The sequence below is a fragment of the Globicephala melas genome, chromosome 13 (genome assembly GCF_963455315.2).
Source record: "Globicephala melas chromosome 13, mGloMel1.2, whole genome shotgun sequence".
NCBI lineage: Eukaryota > Metazoa > Chordata > Mammalia > Artiodactyla > Delphinidae > Globicephala > Globicephala melas.
The window spans coordinates 69,280,111-69,294,579 of NC_083326.1; the positions used below are offsets into that span (position 1 = coordinate 69,280,111).

The following is a 14,469-nucleotide window of genomic DNA, read 5'->3' on the forward strand; positions in this document are numbered from 1 at the left end:
GCCTCTTCCCATGCTTTTATGCACCCCTGCCTCCAGGGTCATGCTTCCTCCCACCGTGTTTAACTGCCTGTTTATTTGTTCACTTGCCCCTATCCTGTGTTCCAGCTGTGAGTTCCACGAGACAGGGCTGTGTCTCATCCAACTCTGCATTCCCAGAATAAATGTTCAACGTTAAAAAAAATAAATGGGTCCGTGGAGATGGGGGCAGGCAGAGGCCCTCAGGAGAGAGCTAATTGTGTGAGAGCAGAACCACAGGAGAGATGCCAAAACCCTTGCAGGTAGCAGACATTTCCAGCTGCCAACATGATGACACTTTTCCCTGGATTTGCCCCAGTTCTGGCGATCAGTGTCCCCACCCAGTCCAATTTCAGGAACAGGAGAAGGGGAGCCACACCCTTATTAAAACCAAGGCCTTTGCTCACTGTGAAAGGGAACAGATGAATCTGAGATCATCCTTGGCAAGAAATGCCGGGAAGCAGAATGCTCCTTTTTGGATTTTGATGGCAGAATCTCAGCACAGCATCTGGCATGATTTCCATCTGTTGACACCTGTAATAATCGTGAAAAGTTTGAGATCATCTGTTGGGCCGTGATGCTCATAGGTCGTTCTGGGTCACTGGGTGTGAGGCATTGATGGGTGGCCCTTGCCCGGGACTCTGCTGAGGGGAGTGTTTATGATTACAGCACCTTGGCGAAGACGCCCAAAAGATGGGAGGCGACCGCTTCTTGTTTCAACACTTCCTGTGAAACAGGAAGTGGAGGGAAAGGTACAGGAAGTGGAGAGAAATGTACAGGGAAGACATTTTCCAAAGCAGGCATGGCTTGTGGATTCACAAAAGTTCTTAATATTTTCCATCCTGAGATGTTAAGAGAGCAGGACATGTTGTCCCTTACTAGCTCTCAGTTAAAAACACCTTCTCATCTCCCAGTGTCGCAAGAACTTTGGGGGCAAAGGAGGAAAAAAGACGGACTGGAATGGAGGCAAAATAAGGGAGTTCAAGGGACTTCCAGATCCTTCAGAGATGGGTATTTCACAACAGTCCTGCCACACCTCCCAGCAGAGTTCCCTTCCTGCCACTGTCAGAGACCGACAGCATGCCTACTTCACTTTTCGCAAATTCAACACACGGCTACCCAAGTTATTCCCTTTATAAAATGAATTCCCTGTGGCCATCACGGAACAAGGAGAGCAATCTGGTTTTAAAATGGATTTTATTTTTGAGCAACTTTTTCAAAAGTAATGTTTGTGATTTAGCTAACAAAGACTTAACAGTGCTTGTGTGCCAGACATTGTTCTAAGCACTTTGCTGATTTTCATTTAATTCTTATAACAACCCAATGAGGCAGATATCATTTTTATCCCCATTTGACAGATCAAGAAACTGAGGTGTGCAGAAATAAGGCAACTTGCTCAAGGCCAACAAGCTAGTAGGTCTGAAAGCCAGATGCAAACCCAGGCTGCTCGGGACAGAATCCATAGTCTTGACTCATGCATTTTTCTGCCTCTCTGAGTGAGGAAGGAAACTGACTGGTCCCTGGGTCTGGCCAGGTTGGGAAAAACCATGCTATTTCTCATTAAGGGAGCTTCCAACAAGAATGGTCTGCTCTGGGCCCTCCCCCCTTCTGCAGTTTATAATTTGGGAGACTTGGGCTTCTCTGAATCTCTAGCCTCTAGCATGGAGTATGGTACCCTGCAGATGCTTAAGGAAGCGCTTATGGAATGAATGTTGGATCAGTAAGAGAACGCACACGTGAATTTCTTGGCAGTGATGCTAGCTGCTCAAACTCGATGCACGTAGGCAGAGAAGAGAGAGAAACTGAGGCTGTTCTTGGAAGGCTCAGGTCAAACCCTTTCCTGACTTTGATAACCTTCACCTTTGCCTTTATTATCTGGGAAATTCCATATGGAGACTGCAAGCTCCTTGAGTGCAAAATCCACATCTGACTTATCACTGGATGCCCACTACCTGGCACAGTGCTAGGCTCCTAGGAGGGACACTGCATGCTGAATACATGAGTAATTGGCAGAATGAGCGAGTGAGTGAATGGCCGAGAGAATGAATGTATGTTCCCTACCTCGACAAGGGCCAGCTCAGTGGCTCCCAAACTTGGACAAACATGGAAATCTCCTGGAGAGCAACAGATTGCTGGGCCCACACCAGAAGTGTGCGATGAGGTCGGGTCACACCTAAGGCAGGTCTTGCGGGGGGCACCCAGGAATCTGAATGTCTAACAAGGTCCCAGGTGATGCTGACGCTTCTGGTCTGGGGACTCACTCTGAGAACCACTGGTCCAGCAGCCTAGCTCACTGGTTCTCAATCTTGGTGACACAATGGAACCACCTGCAGGAATTAAACACAAAACAAAACTCTGATTCCTGGGATCCTCTCCCAGAGATTCTGATGTAACTGATCAGGGGTGTGGCTGGGCATCATTGAGCATCAGGAACCTTGAGTTTTAAAAGCTCTCTGCATGCTTTGAAGGTGTGGCACGATAGGAAAACCTTTCTTTGTGGCTTCATGGGTAGGTTGAAGGGCTCACGTGTGGCTTAGCTCACCCAGGGGGGCCTCCATTTCTGTGTCCCACCGGCCCCCCGCAAAATACAAACCCCCTGCTTATGTCCTGCGGTTGTTCTAGGCAACGGCTTCTCAGGATGCTGCTTGCCCGAGATCTGATGTTTGTGGCCTGACGCTGTGGGTCCCTGTTCCAGCTCTCGCCCACCCCGTTCGCTGCGATGTCTATTAAGAGCAGATGCTAGACCATTTCCAACAGGCCTTGAAGCTAATGCGCTGCGGAATGGATTCGGAAGGGCCTATTTCTTTGCGCACCAAGAGAGTGAGTTAATGCTCAATGAAAACCTCCCGAGAACCAGGGCTGGTGGGGGGGGATCTTGGTGGCTAAATCAACAGTTATAAACTCGCCCAGTCATTTTTCATTATTCGGTACATTGGAAAGATATTTTCCTTTTCAAATGCAGTTGGAAATCCGTTTGGTCAAAAGTCGGTTGGAAACCTCATCACCATAGCCCCTGAAAACTCACAGCCTCTGTCTGGGGATGGAAGAAAAATGGCCCAGGTCCCCAGCAGAAGTCGAGGCGACGGGGCCACAAAGGGGCATTGTGGGGCTGCCTTGGGCAGAGGCTGTGAGATTTTAAAAAAATGTTGCCCAAGGGTCCCAACTTTGACAAGGACCTGCATATATGGGGGTTTAAGCTTATGGATCTGGAAGGCAAAGCCACACGTCTCCTCCGGTTTTGAGAAGATCTCATCTGGGTTCCGACTGCTCGTGCTCCATCCTCACGGGGACCTTTTCTGAGCTGAGGTGTGAGCAGAGCCTGAGCTAAAACATGCACCCCAAGGAGAAAATAAAAACCAAAGTGGGGTCCCACTCTCCTTGCACGGCTGAAGGGGACAGATTGCTCTAGGATGCGCTGCCAGTGGTGGTGTTTGAATGGGCAATTATTCCTAACTGATGGCCCCCCTCAGAGGGAAATCCCTCTACAAGGCGAGGGACACCAGTCTGAGCCATGGCTCTGTCCCCTCCGGGCTGTGTGACCTCACATTAGTCACTGGGCCTCTCTGAGCCCCATTTTCCTCTCTCATGAAAATGAGAGGGTCAGGGCTGTGGCAAGGTGTCCTTGAGAATATGGGTTTCCATGCACCTGGCACCTGCCCTGGACAGCAAGGGATGCATGGGAACCTGAACCTGAGCGGAGGTGGGGGGTCAGGGCAGGAAAAGGAGTGGGCGGGGGAGGGAGGGGAGGGAGTAGGAGAGAGAATGAATTGCAGAGAGAGAAATAGAGGCAATGATGGCTCTTAGGACCAGCATACTTGTCCTCTGTGAGACCTGGGATGATCCAGGGGGCAAAGTACTGAGTCATCCAAAAGGTTGGCTTCAGAGGAAATTCCAAAGGGGGCTGCCTTCCCTGTGAGCTGGGCCGGGTCATCTTCCCCACTCAGGGGAGGAACTATGTGCCAGGGCTCCTGAGGGTGGAGAGACGAGAGACCGTCTCAGAGTCCAGGACCGATGGGCACAACTTATCTGTAGTAATCGGTTACTGCGTTGGATTCAGGACTAGGGGCATCAGGAACATTGGCTGCTTCCTATCATGGCAGGCATAGCCCCATACAGCACTTCCAGAAAAAGGAAACACCTTCTTCAAGTGGACCTAGCCCTGCCCCAGGGTCTGTGGCTCTGCAAGACCCTCATGCAGTCAGCAACCTGAACAGCTGTACTTGGGATTCCTTGATTCTTCCAGCCTTTTATTTATTCCTTCCGGGCAATGAATGAAACTGCCTCCGAGGTCATCGCTTTGCTTCCATGCACATTCCCGTCTAACCCTTTCGCTGCATTAATTTGCTCAGGCTGCCCTCCCTCCAAGTTAAACTTCCCATCGCCGTTAAGAGGAAGACCCAACAACTCTCCAAGTATGGGTATTTGCTCAATAAATATTAATTACGCACAACATATGCTATGCTGAGCTGAGTGGACAAGAGTTCCTGCCCTCAGGGAGCTGAACTGAATGTTAGAGCCTGGGCTTATGATGTGGCTCTGACCCCAGGTTCTTGCGCGGCCCACATTTCAGCCAAAGCCAAATCTCAGAAAATGGTGCCTCCATCCTCCCAGGTAGGTGTTCAGGCCAGAATCTTGGCCTCGTCATTGACTCACATCCCTTCTCTAGTGGAGAAGCCTTCCTGCCTCCTCCAGCTTCTGGTGGCCCCAGGCACTCCTTGGCTTGTGGCCGCATCTCTCCGGCCTCTGCCGCCCGTGGCCTTGTCTGTGCTTTGTGAGTCTTCTCCCTTTCTACTATGGGCACCAGTCAAGGATTTAGAGTTCCCTCTACTCTAGTATGACCTCATATTTATTATTACCCTAGTTTTGAATAAGGTCACATTCTCTGGTTCCAGGTGGACACGGCTTTTGTTGGGATTCAACCAACTACGGTAGGGATCCATTCTAAGGGCAAGTCAGTCAGTTCCGGATTTTATTTGCTAAAGCCCTAACAATTCTAATGACCATAATCATATGTATAAAGCCCCTACCATATACCAGGCACTGCTGTAAGCATTTATACGTACCTCAGTTGATCTTTAAAATAGCTACATTAGTTGACACAATAATCCGATTTTACAGATGAGAAAACCGAGGCCTACACAGTGATGTGCCCAAGGTCCCCCAGCTTCTAAGTGTTTCCCAGCAGCAGTCAGCACTGACCACAGGCCCTGATGTTCATGCAAAGGCCAAGTCTTACCATCTGGAGCCCGGTGAGGGGCAGGCAGGGCTGTCGCTGTCCCATGGCCCACAGGAGCCAGGCACTGCCTTGATAGAGGGAAGGGGAATCAAGGACCTGGGTGCAGAGCCATGGTGGGGGGGGCATTGCCACCAGTGGGCTCGCTGCCCACGCCAGGCTGTCCTGCCAGGCACATCACTCCCGTCGCCGCTGCCTCGGCCAGGAGTAGGCAGCTCGCAAGTAAACAGTGTCTGAAACCTATTCTCATTAGGCTAATTTACGAATAAATTACCATATTCAATGGCCTTATTTTTACTGCTCGTTAACAGGCCCATGATAGGATGATAATTACGGGATTTTAAGTGGCTAATGGCAGCTGGGGCGTCAAAAGCAGTTTTTACAAATCTGTTTATGGCAGTGAAGGTGACAGGAGGGGAGGGACATTGAAATGTTGAAATCACACTTTGGGAAAAAAAGCTTTAATTGTTGAGTATTTATTAGAGAGGAGGGAAGACTGTAATTTAAAAATGAAACTCTGAAAAACAAAGGAAATTAATTAGTCTTCCCCCACCCCTCCACCCTCACCCCCAGCACTGTGACCTTCAGGGAGTGGGCAAGGGCCGGGCGGGATCCCAGGAGAGGGGTGAATCTGGGCTTGTCCTCTCCGCTTGGCTTCTGCTGCCATTGCAGAGAAGGAATCCAGAGGCCTTGGAGCATCCTGGGAATTCTGTCCCTCTCTGCCTGGGCCGGAGGCCCTGCTGATGGGGATCCAGGGAGGGGTGCTAGAGAAAGGTAAGGGTTTAGCATCCTTTAAAGAGTGACAGTGTTAGACATATTTATCCTTTCATCCGGATCGCCATCATCACCTTCATCATCAGATCTCCTCTATTCCACTTCCCCTGCTAAGTTTCCCATGCATTATTTCGTCTGACCCTTGCAATAATCTTAAGAGCTAAGAATTATTCTTAACATCCATTGAAGGCTCCCTGTACGCTTTCCGTGTAATAACTCCCTTAAATGTCACAATAGATAACCCCATGGGATTGGTATTGTTCTTATCATCCCCACTTTATAAAGGAAGAAACCAAGGCACAGAGAGGTTAAGTAACTTGGACAAAGTCACACAGCCAAGGCTTAGCTCTGCAACCACCTGGTATGCTCAGGTCCTGCTCTTTCTTATCACCTCCCCCTCTCATTGAATCCGCAGCATGCCAGTGGGGTGGGCTTCAGGGCCCCATGTAACAGAGGCGGGAATGGAAGTTCAGAGAGGGTAAGCCACCTGCCCCCTGAGAGTGTGGAGATGGGAGGGTACAGGCTGCTCAGAAAAGGATTCTTAGGACTTGTTAGCTCCAGGAGAGCTATTTAGAGGCTACCTTCTCCCCCTCTGTGGGTGCTTCTTCTGGGTTTCCTCCCTCTCCTGCCTAAACCCCCAGCTGCCCGCCCTGCCGACCTCTTCCTGACCAGCCCGGCTCCTCAGCCCGTGGCCACCGGCCGATCCTTCTCGCTCCCCTGCTTTAGTATGCAGCCCTCGGAAAACAAACACGCAGCAGCCTGACAGTGGGAATAAATATCGCGGCGATGTTGATTAGCATTTGATCCCAGCTGGGGCTCTGGAAGCTAAAGTACTGGAATGTCTTGGCAATTTTTTAATGCTGAATAATTTGATTAGATCAGTGACTGAGCCCTGCTGCTCCCGGTGAGATAAACCCTCCCCACATTACAGGGGAGAGAGGCAGGGGATGGAGGGAGCACACCCCAGCCCCCCAGCTCGGGCTTCTCCGCCCTCTGCCTCCTGCTTGCCTCTCTGCCCATCTCTCTCCCCGTCTCTCCTTCTCCTTCTCTCTCTCCGTCCTTCTCTCTCCTCCCCCCTCCTCATCACTCTCCCTCTCTCTCTTCATCTCTCCAACTTCCCCCTCCCCCAGCCCCAACCCCACCTCCTCCTTTTATGAAGCCTTAAATACATCATTTAATCAACTCCACAATTTCAATTTCACACAGTTGTCAGCTTGAATGTCTGACGAGGTGGTGAAGACCCCACAGATTGTGGGCAGGGGTGATGGGGCCACCGGATCTCCCCCCGCCCCGCCCCAGCCTTCAAAGAGCTCCCAGCCTCAGTCCCATCCCCCCCCCCCCCCCCCAGCCAGCCCAGAGCGATTCCTGAGGTTTCTGTTTCCTTACGGCAACTGTCAGTCAGTCAGGTAGATGTTTCTCTTGTCATCAGTGTGAAATTACCAGAGTGGCCTCATTATCCGCTTACTCCAAATTTGGAGGCAACATTTCTGTTTGAAGGATCATAATCTCCATTTAAAACAAAAATAACATCTCCTCAGGTAAAGGAGGAGTCGGGGAAGGGAGATGACAGCTGGGGACAACCCCAGCCTAGATGAATTATCTCGGTTTTTCGATAGAGACTTACATAGGCAAAGCCCTTTGCTGACCTGACCTAACACAGAGCCCACCTTTCTTGAAAACTGTTTTCCTCTGGCCCCACTTGACTCTAAAATATGCATCCCTCCCTCTCTTCCCGTCACCTTCATCTCATCTGAACCATCCGAGAGGCACTGCTGCAGTAACAAAAAAGGAATGGGAGCAAATGGACAGGAAGGAGTGGGGAAAGCTTAGTTCTTATGCAGATTCAATTACGAGCACTTCTCCCAGGCTCCAGTGGGGTGTTACCTGAACCCCATTAGGCACAGGGAAGGTTGTGTGTTCTCACCAGCGGCATTGCAAAGCCATCTGACCTCCTCCTCCATCCAACGCTGTCATCTCATCACGGAAGAGTCGGGCTCCAGCTTTATTTATTTTTCTCAGATGGATCCAGAAATGGCTGGGGGAGGCACTTCCCAATAATTGAGTGCTGGCTTTGTCGGGAAAAGCCACACTCAGGGCTCAAATTGTCCTCAGGCTGGTGTGGGTGGAATGAAGCTGAGCTGAGTGTGTGTGTGTGTGTGTGTGTGTGAGAGAGAGAGAGAGAGAGAGAGAGATGAGTTGGAGGGAGCATTGAAACCAATCCAGGAGTAGGTTTTCTTACTGCTGTGTGACCTTAAGTAAACCGACAGCCTCTCTGAGCCTAGATGGCCTCATTTGCAAAACAGGGACAATGAGAAAACCTACTCCATCCTCCTTGGGGGACTGTATGATTATAGTCCATATGAGTAAAATGGGATGAAGCTGGGGACCCTCTTCATGCCCCCTCCCACCCTGCTGTGAGCTTAGTATAATCATTGTGGTCCTGGCCATTTACTCACCCACAGGGGACCCATGCCCACCTTCCTGCTGCGTAAGCTTGGTCCTGCCTCTTCGTCGCTCCAGGCCTCAGTTTTCCCATCAGCAAGAGCTGTAAAATGGGAATATTCGTGCCTACCTGCAGGTTACAGGGTGAGGCCTGAATCAAACATGCCTGGTGCTTCTGGCTCCTGATCCCCACCCCTACTTCCCTCTCCAATTTTTCCCTACAGGCATTGAAACCGTTCTTTGGGCTAGCCTTTGCTAATTGAGCGTTCCGACTAGCTTTGCTGCTAAACATAATGCAGGGTTCACATCTGCAAGTTGAAGTGTGGTCTCCTTGAAGCTGGCTTCATTGCAACTTGTGTCTGTGCTCCTGGTGCCCAGGGCACAGTGCCAGGCACAGGGTAGGAACTCAGTGAATGAATGAATGAATGGATGGATGGATGGATGGATGGATGGAAACCCCGCCATCTGCAAGTCAGTGCCTTGTCTTGTTTTCCATAGGACCCAGCCTCGCCTTCCCTGTGTGGCATTCTGAAGTTCCAGAACACAGGCGTTTACAAGAAACTGGGAATAAAAGGGTTTGATCTGCATGCTGCTAACACCTCTTGCAAAAAGAGGAATAAAAAAAAAATGCCAGTTCCTTCTTTGGGTGAAGAGAAGGCGTCAAGACATGTTAAATGGTTAGGAAGAAGGCGGCTGCTTGTTTTCCTTCTGCCTTTTGCAGGCTGGAGGGGAGGTGGGGGAGGTTCATTATTTTTCGGTGCTCTGAAGGCAGGTGAACGGGAAAGGCAAACTGCCGGCTGGCATCGGGTTGGGTGGCTTTGAAAAATGTAGCGCTCTCAAGGCAAGGGAAGGGTTTGATGCAATTTAAAAAAGACAGACTCCCACACCTCTCAGATCCATATGTTTCCATGCAGATCTAGGGCGCTACCGCAGGCTTTGCAGCCTCTCCCGGCTGTTCTGCTGATGCTCCGAGGACCCACGGCTCCCGGAGCAGGAGGCAGACGGGCTGAGCACCCACCCGGGTGGGTGCGAGGTGCCAACAGCAGACTCCGGGCTGGGCTGTGGCAGCAAAGCGGTGACACGGCGCCATGTGGTGCCCGGCGCGTGTGTGCCACCAGGTTGCCGCTGTCTGGGAGAAGGTAAGAAGCTGGAACATTTTTAAAAAGTAAATCAATCAGATGGTGTATGTATATGGACTAGTGCTAAAGGGGTCTGGGGCTGTGACTGCTGCTGGTCCCTTCCCTATGTAACAAGGTCAGCCTACCACTGCCAGTGGGTTTTGTTTTCTGTCTCAAGTGGCATTCCTTGTGCAATAAACAGGTATGTGGCAAAAAAATAATAATAATAATTCTGGAACCAACTGCGTCTGTGAAACACCAGTTCTAATCTCCCTCCTTCCCTCCCTCCCTCCCCCTCCCCCTCCCCCTCTCCCATCTTTCCATCCTGTTTTCCCTTTCCCACTTTCTTCTTCCTCCCTTCTTTCTTCCTCCCACCTTTCTACTTCTGCATTCAACGAACAACTTTTAAACACCCAGGAATCATGCAGTTGTTAAGACAGATCATGTCCCTGCCCGTATGGTGCTTACCTTCTGAAAGAGAAAGCATGAAACCAGTAAACAAATGAACAGGCAAGCTAAATTCACCTAGTGACCAATGCTATGAAGGAAAAAACCCAGGGTGACGGAACAGGGTGTGATGGGTAGAGGAGGGGAGGGCCACTTTGGGGAAGGTCTGGTAAGGCCCCCTTGAGCAGTGATGAGATTTCCATCACCTCCTGCACGAGGAGGCGGAAACAGTCTTGCTTTTGTAAGTTGGAATGGATTCAATAAAGTTCTTGACTGCAGGACTTGTCAGAGCCTTCAGTGCACAGGCATGCCTTGTGTTTTGAAAAACAGGAGAACCATGGTGTCTTTGGAAGCCCTGTGCTAAGGAGCATCCGGACGGGCACGTCTTCTGTGGGATACGCGTGGGGACACAGCAGCCTGTGGCTGCCTCTTCAATGGCCTGATCCTCACATCACCCCGAACTCAGACCTACAGCCCAGCACCAGCCACCCCCTCCGTTTGCTTCCCCTGGGGCCGTTCTCATGGTTGGTGCCGACTCTCTGGGTCTCAGGTGTCTCAATTCTCACAATGCACTGAGGTTGGAACCCTCAGGAGCCCAATTTACTAATCAGACAGCTGATCCCGACTCTCTCCTCCAGCTACGTGTTCACCTGGCCGCACCTTGTCCCCCCACGCCCCACCCTGCCCCGCTCAGTGTGCGCCACCCTGCCGTTCTCCTTCCCTTTCCAGGAACAGGACAAACCCATTCTCACCTCTGAGCCTTTTGCCTCTGCTGCTCCCCCTGCTTGAAATGTCCCGGAAATTGAAATCGCTACTTCTTATCCCTGGGTGCACATTAGAACCTTCTGTAGCGCTTTTAAAAATGCTGATGCCGGGGCTTCCCTGGTGGCGCAGTGGTTGAGAGTCCGCCTGCCGATGCGGGGGACGCGGGTTCGTGCCCCGGTCCGGGAAGATCCCACATGCCGCGGAGCGGCTGGGCCCGTGAGCCATGGCCGCTGAGCCTGCGCGTCCGGAGCCTGTGCTCCGCAGCGGGAGAGGCCACAACAGTGAGAGGCCCGCGTGCCGGAAAAAAAAAAAAAAAAAAAAAAAAGCTGATGCCCAGGCCCCGCCCCAGAGGGATTACATCAGACTCCCTGGGATGGGGCCTGTGCTCGAGCATTTCTATGCGCCCTGGTTGATACCCGTGTGTCTCCAGGATGGAGAACGCCAGCTCCCCATCGCCTTCCGGTGCCCTGCCATTTATCACGGTTTCATCTCAGATGTGACGGCCTCAGAGAGACCCGTATCTAAAGTTGTGCTCCCACCCACAGCCATTCCCCATCACTTTGTTGGGTTTCTGTTCTTCTGAGCACTTATCACCATCGGCAATTTCCTTGCCTGGTCATTTGCTTAGCAGCCGTCTGTTCACTGACTCTCCCAACCGGGACGTGAGCTCCCAGGGAGCAGTGGCTGCTGGTTCACTTCTGCATCCCCAGCCCCGGAACCAGTGTCCATCTACACACAGCGGGGCACCCTTAAGTCTCTGTTGACCTAAAGAAGGTTCAGAGAAGTTAAGCTACTTTCCTAAGATGCCCCAGCTGGGACTTGGGGCTCATGCTGGGAAAGCTGTACCCCCAGCCTTGCCAGTCCCCACACGCCACACCCTGTCTGCATTTGGGAAAACTGAAGTCTAGGGCAGAAGCACACCTCCAGCCCCCTGCAAGGTCTCAGGTGCCGTTTGGGACAGAGCCTTCTGCCCATCTGCTGCCCCTCCTCCCAGCACCACCATCAGCAGAAGCCCAGTAAGTGCTGCTTGTCTGATCGCCTGAACAGACCAGCCTGTGCGTCTGACAAGGGATGCTCAGGCGACACCCCTCTAATCGCCAGGAGACCTCCAGGCTGGGATGGAGGGTGAGACACTGCACGGGCCTGCCTCTGTTTGGACAAGCTTTCTCTGTTCGCATCTCCAGGCCCCCAAACAGGATCAGAACAGAAAAACAAAAACAAAAACAAAAACCATGCTGCATTAATTCATATCTCCTCCTCTCTCTGCAATCCTTCTCTCCCAATCTCCTCTCTCCCAATCCTTCTCCTACTCACAGGATTCTGGAGGATGTGCGGTTGCTTTTCCTCTGATGGTAGAAGACCCAGATGGACCTGTGGGAGGGGAAGGTTTGGGGCTGACAAGGCAGGAGACCTCACTCCGGTTCCGGAAACCTGGACTAGGCATTTTTTCTCTTGTAAAATGGGGATCATGCCTCCTGCCCTCAGAGCCTTACCCTTTGCCTATTCTTTGATGTTACTTGGCAGGGATGAGGTGGTAAAGAAAATGAACATGAATATGACGACATAGATGCGGCTACAAGGATGTTCCACACAGCATTACTTACATTAGGAGAAAGCAACTGGACACAACCTAGCTATCCGACACTAGGGGATTAGTCAGAAAATATATACATGAATGACAAAGCCCAAAGCCATTTAAAGACTGGCTGTAGAAAAATGTTGAATGGCATATTGATAGATGATATTCTCGCTGTGTTATATCATAGTTTTTGAAAGAGCTGGTTGCAAGACATGGAAACTTTTTCTTTTTTCAAACAAACTACACATTCACCAAAAGAGAGACCCCAAAAGATATACGTAGAACTATTAACTTTGGATATGTTGGGGGTGGGAATTAGAGATCATATTGGGGTCTCACTTGCTTGTATTTTTTATAGTGTGTGTGCTTTACTTTTTAAATAAAATAACACAAAAGGAAAGTTCTATGCCATTCTCATCTCACCATATTGTTTTGCTTTTGAGAATCAACCAAAAGAAATTGTATGAAAATATTGACATGAGGATGAGACACGACCACACTTGCCTGGAAACAATATTGCTTATGGACTTGAATATATATATAAACAATTTTCTCAAGATTGAGAAAATTGTTCAATCCAGGGGTTATTTCTAAGTGGTGAACTCCTATTCATCTCACAAGGCCCAGCTCACATTGCCCTTCTTCAGGGAAGTCTCTTTACCCAGCATGCCTGGAGAAAAGGCTCCTTTGTTTTCCCAAAACATCAATCCATTCCTCAATTGGAACACTCATCTGTTTATTTCTCCACCTTTCCCACCAGACTTGGTGCCCCTTGAGGGCTGGGGCCATGATGTTTACTGCTGAATCCCAGGCTCATTAAAGAGCACTGGTACATAGTAGGTGCTCAATAGTTGCTTGCTGAAAAGCTAGATGAATGAATGACGTTCATGCCAGATTCCATTACTCAAGTGAGGGCTTCTGAAAGTATGTGTGTAATCCTGAGCTATAAATTGAAACATATTTTTAAATTCACTGGAGGACTTGCTATTTAAAGGATCTCTGATGTAAATCCTTTTTATAAATGAAGACATCTTCAGTAATGTGAATAATTGCTCCCTGACATATCTGTTTATAAGTTGAGATTTTTAAGGATCAGGAGACTGGTGCAGTTTTTAAAAATTCATTTGACAAATATTTGCAAAGTGCGTGTTCTGTGCCAGGCTCTGTGTTGGATGTGGGCATGAAGGTAGAGCGGTCCCAACCCTTGAAGACTTACAGCCCTGGCTACACTCATTGTTAATGTTGTCTCAGGGTTCCAGGGACCCTGAGTTAAATCCTGCCTTCCTCACGTTCCAGCTGTGTGTCCCTCGGCTACTTACTTAACCTCTCTGAACCTCAGCTGCCATGGATGTAAGCTGAAGGTAATAAAAGTACCCACTTCCCAGCAGTCATGAAGATAAAATGAGACAGTACATATAAAGTGCTTGGGAAATTGCCTGGCAGACACACATTCACTGCTATCATTAGAAGACAAGGTGGAAACACATCCATGTGGGATGAACATCATGAGAAATTCTTGGCTGTTAGAGTCTCCCAGATCTGTGTGGCTTTGCTTTTTCACAACAGCTAGTTATGCCTCAAAAACTTGTGCCTTGGTTTCTCCATCTGCAGAATGAGGGCAATAATATCTATGAAAGGAAGATAGTTGGATTGTAAAAAAAAAAAAAAAAGGCACGTTAAGTGTTTCAGAGATAATTTAACTATCTTCCTTTAGGTTTTAGGAAGACAGAAGATGATTAATTTATGCCTGTTCCCATCTGCCCCTCAACCCCCTACTCCCTGCTCACCAAGAGGATTCTAGCTTAGGAAGGTGATGGTCCTCTCCTCCCCCAGGGGTGCCTTTGGGCAGAGCTTCTCCAGATGTGTTCAGCTCTGCGACCGAGCCCCGTAGGTACCTGTGCCTCCTGTGTGCACAGACTGGACCCACACAAGAAGGTGGCAGCTCACTGGCACGAGTCCTGGTAGGGACCATGGGCCCTGGTTTTAGATATAGGATGACAGTGTTAGATACAGATAATAATTTCTTGCCCCCATTTTGCAGATAGGGAGACTGAGGCTTGAGGTCTTATAGTTGTTCAAAAGATGCAAAGCCATAT

General features: G+C 49.9%; 1 long non-coding RNA gene across 1 annotated transcript; it reads right to left on the minus strand.

Moving 5' to 3' along the window:
- Positions 1 to 347: 347 nt before the first annotated feature.
- LOC132598378 (uncharacterized) lies at positions 348 to 8,129 on the minus strand. The gene is made up of 3 exons (XR_009566491.1): positions 7,947 to 8,129; positions 2,077 to 2,342; positions 348 to 549 (listed from the first exon to the last, which is right to left on the minus strand). It is a non-coding gene; the product is annotated as an uncharacterized lncRNA (long non-coding RNA).
- Between the last annotated feature and the right edge of the window lie 6,340 nt (positions 8,130 to 14,469).